The sequence below is a fragment of the Apaloderma vittatum genome, unplaced genomic scaffold (genome assembly GCF_000703405.1).
Source record: "Apaloderma vittatum isolate BGI_N311 unplaced genomic scaffold, ASM70340v1 scaffold1123, whole genome shotgun sequence".
Classification (NCBI taxonomy): Eukaryota; Metazoa; Chordata; class Aves; order Trogoniformes; family Trogonidae; genus Apaloderma; species Apaloderma vittatum.
In genome coordinates, this window is record NW_009706201.1 from 94,106 (window position 1) to 104,138 (window position 10,033).

Below are 10,033 nucleotides of genomic sequence, written 5' to 3' on the forward strand. Positions count from 1 at the left end.
AGTCGAAGAGGTCTGGAAAAGATCGATCCAAAGTTCACTGAAATCAATGCAGAGACTGAGAAACATGGGCATTCACAATCTGGTCCTGTTCAAGTCAGAGGAATCTCGTGCTCTGAATTTCAGCTATTCTTTATTTCTTAATCACTTACAGAACACAGGTGTGTGAAATGCTTTAGAAACACGAGCACTCAAAACCACATTGCTGTTAAGGATCAGGACATTGCTGCCACCCTGCATTAGCAAGAGTTGATCCTGCAGTTCCAATGGCTAGTTCTGACTCTATCAGAACTGAGAAAGTGTCAAAGTCATAGAATGGTTTGAGTTGGAAGGGACCTTAAAGATCATCTAGTTCCAACCCCCCTGTCATGGGCAGGGACACCTACTGCTAGACTGAGTTGCTCAAAGCCTCATCCAACCTCGCCTTGAACACTTCCAGGGAGGGGGCATCCACAACATCTCTGGCAACCTGTTCCAGTGCCTCACCATCCTCATACTAAAGAGCTTCTTCCTAATGTCTAATCTAAATCTACCCTGCTCTAGTTTAAAACCATTGCCCCTCACCCTATTGCTGCACACCCTTGTAAGCCATCCCCCCCCAGCTTTCCTGGAAGGCTGCTATGATATCTCCCCAGAGCCTTCTCTTCTCCAGGCTGAACAACCGCAACTCTCTCAGCCTGTCCTCACAGGAGAGGTGCTCCAGCCCTCTGATCATCTTTGTGTCCATCTTCTGGACCTAATCCAACAGGTTCATGTCCTTCTTGTGTTTGAGGCTCAAGATCTGAATGCAGTACTGCAAGTGGGGTCTCACTAGAGAAGAGTAGAGGGGCAGAATCCCTTCCCTCGGTCTGCTGGCCACACTTCTGATGCAGCCCAGGATGTTATTAGCCCTTTGGGCTGCCAGCACACATTGCCAGCTCATGTTGAGTGTCATCAGCCAGCACTTTCAAGTTGGTATCTGCAGGACTGCTCTCAAAAGTTTGCTTTGAACTACATTTTGTAGCATCTTCAAGGACCATGCTACAAATCTACAAATTCAGTTATTTACTCTGCATGTTTTCTGAAGGGAGTTTATGAAGAGAAAAATGCAATTTAAAAAGCTGGTTGATAAAAAGAGAACGACATTCCTTCCAGTTACTTGCAAAAATAATTATCATTTGGGTACAGCAGGTGCTAAGCAGGGACAGGAATTTGTTTTCCCTGTAGACACCCATACCAACTGCCCAGAGCACAGCAGAACACTTCCATTAATATCCACATAGTATCTTTACTACTACACTGACATTGAAGTCACATATTTACTGCATTTCATGCAGAAGTGCTGGAAATAAGGTGTGTGTTTTCATTGCTTGTCTAACCAAAACAATATAAAATATCAGAGCAAGCAGCCAAACCAATAGGGTCCTAGATGGAAGAAGTAAAAGTTGTTGTGTTAATAAGAAATGGAAAGATCATTGCCAGTCTATGTTATCCTGATGAATTACATAATCAGAGGCAGAAAAACTGTAAAACAGCCCTCTATACAAAATGGACAATGTCTGACCTCACAAATTTGATTGGCATTTAGAAAAAGTGGTTGTTGCCAAGCCACCTCAGTGATATGTAAGTCAGCATCAGCTGTCCTCAGACTAATCCAAAAAGGAAGTTGTATTTCGCCACATCACCACATAAAAGCCTATAGTTTGTCTGTAAATTTCCATTATGGTTAAGGGATAATAGTGTACTTTGCTCTTAATGTGATATGCCACTCACATTTAATTTCAGATTCAGCAACTAAAGACGTCAGTGGCTTGCAACAGTAGTAACTAAGGCTTTATATATGGTTCACTCTGTGGGTTTCTCCTTTTCCTTCAGAAGCATCGCTTCCTCCACTGCAGCTCCTGCCAAGACCCTGCAACCAACAATATCACTTCCAGAACCGGCTCATTTTCTACCAACACAATAAGAAAAACATGAAGAAAAAATCACCACCCCACCAAGAATACAGAAGAAAGAAGTTAATTTTCCAATTCAAATTGTGACTCATGCTACACACTTCTCCACAGCAGAAATAAAACACCTGACTCTGACAATACATACTACCAAGCAGGCTGCTGCTGCCGGACTGAAGTGGCAGGGGAAACCAGTATTTAATATTAGAGGCTTCTGTCATCAAGCAGACAACTGGAAAAATCCAAAGGGTGGAAACTGAGAAAAGAAAACTGTCTCTGGATAGTAGATACTAAATGAAAACAATTACCTATCCAGATTCTTTGCATTCACTCACATCTCTCTAATATGCACAGATGCTTTCTAGGACACATCAGTAACAATCCACAGGAAAGGCACATCTCTGAGGTTCCTGCTTGGCATTGCATGGTTTGTTGCAGTGCACATGCACTAAGCTGGGTGATGTTAATGAAGAATCTGCGTTTTGTCTATCCTTCTCTCTGCTCATCTTCACTTTGCACCTACAATCACTTCAGTTGCAAGGTGATAGGGTTGGATAAAATACTACATGAATAATTGTCATAGGTTAAGAAAATAGCTTAAACTGTGAATGCTAACAGCCAGAAGATAGTTGAGTTTGTGTTGGTAAGTGAATATCCGAAAGTGAACTTTTGAATTCTCCAGCAGAAGCCTGATACTTGCTAGCTGCAACAAGTGTAGACTGTTGTAGATTTTGAAAATACCTGGACTAAACAAAAGTGGCACATCTCACATCCTTCAATTAAGAAAGAAACGTGAGACAGAACAACAAATTAGGAGGCTGACCATATTTTGTGCTGCTTCACATACACTGTTTAGATTAGGGCAATTAGGGATTTGTGATTTCAGAAGGAGGTGTCCAAAAAGAATTCCCACAGAGAAACTGTGGTCTTGTAGAGAAGGGCCTGGAAAGAGGAAGGTGAAGAAGATCCCAGCTGGAGGAAAATCCTGGAATTTGTGGAAGATCTGGGAGATCAATGAACTATGTGGAGATGAATGCTGGAGGAGTTGGCCGGTAGCACTTAAGACTGGTTACTGGAAGCAGCAGCACAGTGACTTTCTGCTCAACCTTCCCGAATCAACAGCAACCTCCCCATGGAGAAAGGAAGTGGAGAACAGGTGAATATAACATTGATGAGGAGAACATGCGAGTGAGAGAAATAATCAAAGAGGCTAAAAGCTTTTTTAAAGTTTGTGTTGGTTTGGTGGATTTAAAAAAAAAGTTTTTAAAAACTAGAAGTCTATTTCAAAACCTTGACATTTCTTAAATCACCTCTAGTAACACTCTACTACAGGCTGTTGTTAACTTTGTCACTCATGACAGTGATATTCAATGTTCACTGTGATGTAGAAGAGATTCATCCGTCACAACGGCACATATTGGACACAGGTGATGCCGCAGGGCTGCTGGACATAACATCAGCAACACCCACAGAACTAGAGAGACTTCAACCTCATTTTTCTTCCCTAAGGCTACTCTGCCTTTCTCCAGGAGTCTCAGGCTTCCAAAATCTTTCCTTTCACATCAACTGATCAAATGACATGCCACCTCCTGAAGTGGCACTGACCAGAGGAAGGAGAGGGCAGGAAACTAGCCATGATATGAGAGGAGATTGTTGCTCCCTAGGCTGGCACTAGAGATTTCCAGGATGAGATAAGAGTAAAGGAGAGATGGAGCTACAGAGGAATTGTGCCAGTGGGGTGAGAATCCAAAAACTTATGCATAACTCCATCTTCTCCAGGGTGAAGAACAGGAGAAAGAAGGACTTTACCTGGAATAATACACGTTGCTTACAGTGTAACGGAGAAACATTGAACAGAAAATTTAGCCCCTTTTTTATCCTTCCCCTCTATTTCCCAGTGAATCTGTAGCCAGTAATGATCATTGTCATTCTAACATGTCAAACAGGTGTGCTGCAACTACAAGAGGGCAGTAAGAGAAGCATGAACAACTCTCAGTAGGTGGGATGCCTGATGTCCTGCTCCAGCTCTAAGTCACATACTTGGGGAGAACAGACATGATCCAAAATCCCTCAGATGTGAGCAATTTTTAGACTCCTACAATAAACTGCCCCCCAGATTAGCCGGAAAAAAAAAAAGAGACAAACATAAAATTACCACTGCATTTGCAGTTTCTTTCAATATGTGCCCAGATTGCACTAACAAAAATTTCTAGGAGACAGTAGCTGCTACTCAGCAGAATGATGAATCAATATATTACACTGTCAAGTGCATTTACATCATGTGAATTGAGGATATTTAACAGATTAACCAGTTTTGCAGAATGCCTTCAAGTGACAAGCTGTAATTTGACCACTGTTGCAAGTGAGAGAATTGGCACTAGGACTTTAACTCCTTCACCATAGTAGGAAAGGGAAGCACAGCTACAGCAGCCATCCTGCTGGATTAAGACTCTTTAACACTAGGAGTTAAGTGTTGTGAGACAATATTTGAGGCATTTTACAAGAAAATCTTAAAACCTCTAACTAGAGTCTTATAACCCCAAAACAACCAACCAACGAAAAAAAAGTAACCCAAAAACCAAAAAGACTTTTTCCTTTCCAGTAACTGAACTGTGACAAACTACTAACCCTGTGCACAATTCCATTTTATGGCCCGTGAGTTTATTTGTGCTCTTTTACGTGACGAGGAAGAAGGAAAAGACTTTCTGCAAAGCAGTCACTTCAGAGCTGCTAAATTTGCACCATCAGGGTGATAATAGTATTGTTCTATCTGCCTTTAGATATGGGATATGCTTACCAATTCCCCCCAGTGATTTAACTCAGCAGCCAAAAACATTAGGGTTCATTCAAGCTTCAAACATAGTCAATGGCAAGGATGCCATTGACTCTCTGGGGAATGACTGAACCGTTAAGAAGATACCTATTACCGCTGATATAAATACTATGCTGCTATGTGGAGCTCCTCAGAGGTCATCACAAATTAAAATGCCCTTAGAAGTGCACAGCTGTTAAAGTGCAATCAACCTAGAATCCATTAAATAAGAAAGGGATTCACCTGCTGGAAAGGTATAGAAAATCATTGCTGTGAACTGTTTGCAAGAAGGATCTCTGAGTAAGAGATCCATAAATATGCTGATTTATCGGAACTGTGGCAATAATGCTCTTTGATGTCTCTCTCCTCTAAATACATGAAAGCTCAGAGGTGAAAACAGATGCCTTTGAGACAATTATCTGTAACATATCGGACATGAAATGCTTTCTCACCTTGTGTCCTAAACTGGACTGTTGCCAGCTCATGCATTACTTTCATGTTTCCCTTAAAAAATGCTACAGCTGTTTAAGTTAGGAGGATCTTGACTTTAGATTTTTCTTCACTTTTCGCTGAGTAATTTAGTATTTGTTGTTCTGGAACAAAGGTCAAAAACTATCTAGAAAAAAAATTATTCTCCTAAATTAAAATAAAAATATATGCACAGTTTTCACCTAGTTTCTGGTGATCAGTGAATACTTGGAGATAATCCTACCAAGCCTATAGCATTTGTTACTGCAGTAGCTACTGGTTATGACACTGTGTGAGAGAGCATGCAGGAGCATTTGCATGCAAATATCTGTGCCTTCGGTACTTCTTGGCCACAAAAAGTTTAAGGTATGTAATAATTTTGGGGAAAGAGACAAGTATGTAGGAGGTATATATGCTTCATATTTTATGCATTAATAGAAATAGATAGATAAATGATAGATAAGGAAACTGATTAGAGAACCAGCACTTTTGCTATACCTTATAGCATATGTTCATTCTGCATCAGACATCAAATTATCACATTGACACACTCGCCCTGAAAGGCACCTCTCTAAAACAGACCTCCCTAAATAAAGGCTCTAAGAAATCTTATTTGATTTATAAATGCCGCACTCAACGTATTTATAAAACAATCAGTTTTATATCTAATTATATTTCAAAGTTCGGAAGTTAAAACAACAACAAAGTTATATTCCTTTAATGTATTCCCCCCAACACATGCTGTCTGTGCTGCCCTCCTAACTTCCAGATGGTAAGACATTTCCAAAAACATATAATTATTTCTGGATATCTTCCTAAAAAATAATCCAACCAGAAGCTACAAGTCTGATGCAGCTATTAGTGGCTGGATTCTTTGGCTTGAGTTATGCAGAAGATCTGATTAAATTATTGTAATGGCCACTTTTGGCTTTAAAACAAAAGTACAAAACAACACAACATATAACATCTAATTCCCCCTTTCCCCTTCCAAAGACCACGAATACCTCTGGACTAACTTTCTTCTACAGAAAGAAACCTAACAGTATATCCTGTGGGTATACCAACCCAAGCCAGTGAAGTAATCTTATTTGTTTCACCCCCATAGTGATTACATAGCATTTCTGGGAAGCAGAGCTCTTGGATTACAAATCAAGACCCACAAATATTTTTCAGTTACATGAAGCTCTGTGCAAGATGTGGTGCTCAGAGCCTGCAGGACTTAAAGCTTATGGACTGGTTTACCTGCTGTACCCACACTCTCCCTCCTACAGGAGAAAATGAGCCAGTTTGGGCTGCTTTCAGGTCTAACTCCAATCATGATACAGCCAGGTATTTTGGGAGTAGCCCAAGAATACAGAATTTAAAACTTTGGAAGGGACACTTGTTGGGAGATGGGCACCTATTTTCTCTGAAAACCTACCTGAGATGAAATATAATAGACAGCCATCTCTACCTGGTTTCATCTCCATATTTTCTTCATTTAGGTTTCATTAAGTCTTTTAAAAGATTCCAAAAGTCACTCTTCCTGGAATTTTTTAGCATCAACAATATCACTCATGTGGCAGTTGCGTTATCTAGGGATTAAAATAGAATATAGTGCCTTAATGCACACTATGTGCACATTGCAGCCCAGACTCTGAGAAACTCTGGAAAGAGAACTAAATAATGTAAAATGTTGTTGAAAGGAGCAGGCCAAGCTTTACAGAGCAAGTCCAAATTTAGCCTTTGTGCATTGCAACCGGTTTTCATGATTCAATGGCCAGATTTCAATTAAGCAGCAATTAATTCAACTCCACTTTCTGGCCCAAAGCTTCCTAAGGACCAAATCTCATCAAGGCATTTGCCTCTTGACGGGACTGAAAAATGCATCCTGGCAATTGTCGTGCTGGGAGAATACCAAACAAATCTCCCACTCTGAGTTCAGCTCGGCATTGACTGCAGACACTGCAGTTAGTAATCAGCATCAGTTTGATTTCACACTAACATCCCAGTTAATCTTCATGATTTCAGCTTGCAGCAGATTTATTACAAATCTCCAGCATGCATATAGCGGCTGCAGAGGCATAAGATTAATAAGAATATAGGATAAAGACAGAAGTGGCTATTTACTATTATTTGTTATGCCATGTACATAATAACAGTTCTTGCCAAAAGTAAATGCATATAAGAGTGTGGGTTTCTGTATATGTTGCACCTATTTTTTTTCCTTAAATCTTATGATCAGCCTGCAAGAACAAATTTATTACTAAAATTTATATCACAGGGCAAATTTCATTCTTTAAACTGGGTGCTGACTGAAGGAAGTACAGGGGAATAGCAGAAGTGAAAATAATACTTTTCATAGCACCTTCAGATCCAGCATAATCATTTGACCAACAAACATGGACAATTCTTAGTTTGCTTTGGTCCCTAATGCTAAGAAAAAATTAGCTTTGTTTAAGCCATCAGGTTTATTTAGTGAGGAGAATAGATTTACCTTACAAATATTTATTAAAAAAGCTCTTTTTCCTGTTCTTCCCTCAGTTTTCCATGCCAGTCCTTTCCTGTTAGCTCATTTCTCAAGTCAAACCAAATTTATTAGAGACTGACAGAGTATATGCATGTTTTACATGCGAAAGATTAAACCAACGATGATCAACCCACAACCCTAGAGAGAGGAATGAAGACTTTGTTCTTTGAATCATAGTGAGAGAGATCAAGTAGCTTACCTTTGTTCTGGAGAAAAAGGCAGCCTTGCCCAAGTAGACAATCCAGACCAACAGGAAAATTAAGTGGAGAGCAGGTGAGTATCGTAAAAGGAGAAAATGGAATAAAAAAGGGAAATGTTAACATTATTAATTGTATTGGTCAAACAGCTGCAAAGAACGAAAATATATAACTTGGCTATAACATCCAGTCAAGGTGTTTATCTATTAGCAGTAACAGATCAAGCTGGCAATTTACATGAAACAGAGCTGGTTTGCTCAGCAGCGACATACAGGATTAGAGAAGCTACCTGCTGCTGAAGAAAGTATAAAAAGTTTAATGTTTAGAAAGTTTATTGGGGAGAACTGAGCACATCTCTGGTGCCGAGCCTGTTGATATAAGCAAAGTCCGAGGAATGACTGAACCAAAGCAGATAAACTCAGGAGTGATGGCTTCTGTTTCTCACCTCTTTCGTTTAGTCCAAGATTAAATGTTTTTAAGGTTTGGTAAGCAAGACTTTTTTATTTTTCCACATACCCCTTTCATTTTCACATGTTTCTCTTATTTCTTGGCTCTGGCTGGGACCAGGAGCAAGGGCAGGATGCTCTCATCTTTCCAGCTTGACTAGAAAAGGGAAATATTAGAAATTTAATGAAAAGCATGTTCCCTGAAGATTTCCAGCCCAGTTTTTCAGATGTAGCTGTAGTTCAGATAATCAACAATACTTCTGGGTACTTTCTCAAATGGAATTACTTGTGTTCTCTGCAATGCTAATTAAAGCATACATGGGATAAGGTTGTTGGTGTGGATTAATGGAATCTGTCGCTAGCGACAATCTGTATTTTCAGCTCAGCTTTATGAGGTGCTAGTATTCAACACACTCTCACCAGCATCACTCGTTTTTTAAATGATCTGACCCCTAGAGAGAGGCACTCAACTACATTTGTTTTGCTTAAGTAGACCCACCATTGAGAGAAGTTGCTCTTTCACTTACAATCACAGAAAAGTTGTTCAAGCAGGCATTTTCACCTATGCCATCCAGCTCATACTTTGCTATGGCTTCCACTGATGTCAGGACACACACTATACACAGTGTCGAACTGAGTGAAGAATTTTGCCCTTATTTAGTGAAAAGAGCTTGGACACATGTTGAACTGATGAGCTCAACTGGGTGTATAGCAAACAGCCACAGTCATTTGCCAAGCTTTATTTAACCCCCTAAATAGGTTTATTTTGATAAAGCTGAGCCATTCTAAAGCCTTTTGACTTGGGATCCTGTGTGCAAATCAGCTTTAAGTAGAGGGATGTGTGAAAGGGAAATCCATACAAAGTATCTGTAAACAGATGCTGATGATGTGGTTATTTAAATGAATCATCTAACACATTCTTGCTTGACATCATTAATTCTACTTCTTTTTCTGTTACACTACAGTAGCTAGCCATATGTTAGCTCACCCATTTTTGGAGTGGGTTTTTAAATTACTATTATTTTTAATTTTAATTTTTAAAGATCTACTACAGAACATACTTTACACGATAAATTGCTATTTAGTTGTAGCCAACACACAGTAATTTTACTAATTAAATGTCAGTATGTGCCCAAGAGTGCAGCTCTTCAACATTGTAAATGTCACAAATTAGCAAATAGGCAGAATCATCCAGATTAGAAACAAATTCTGCCATGCATCTTCCCTGATGAAAAAGGAGGAAGGAGGAGTGGAAACAGAGTGGGAAGCGAGGTTATTAGGACCCAGCAGCGGAGAGGCAGCAGCTGATCCTGCAGCACTCCATGTGCACCCTTTTCTCCCATTATTCCCCGTTGGGCATTTGCACTGTCAACTGAAGCATCCAGAAAAGGGAGCCAAAAATTTGAACATGAGTATGCTGTTAGAGGATGTCATCTCCGAGCTCAGCGTAATCAACCAGTGAGGCTGCCTTGCGTTAAAAGTCTCACATAGTGGTCCCTAACTATAGCCACAGATCTTAATTTTAGCAGGCTTGAATGAATTCTTTGGTCTTCTTGTTTTGAAGTGGTTTTGACAAAGCAAGGGCTGTATCAACAACAAAAGCCTTCTCTGTCAGTCCTTCCATCCCCTGGAGAAAAGTAGAGACTTTCCTAACAGGATTTGGTAACTTTGTA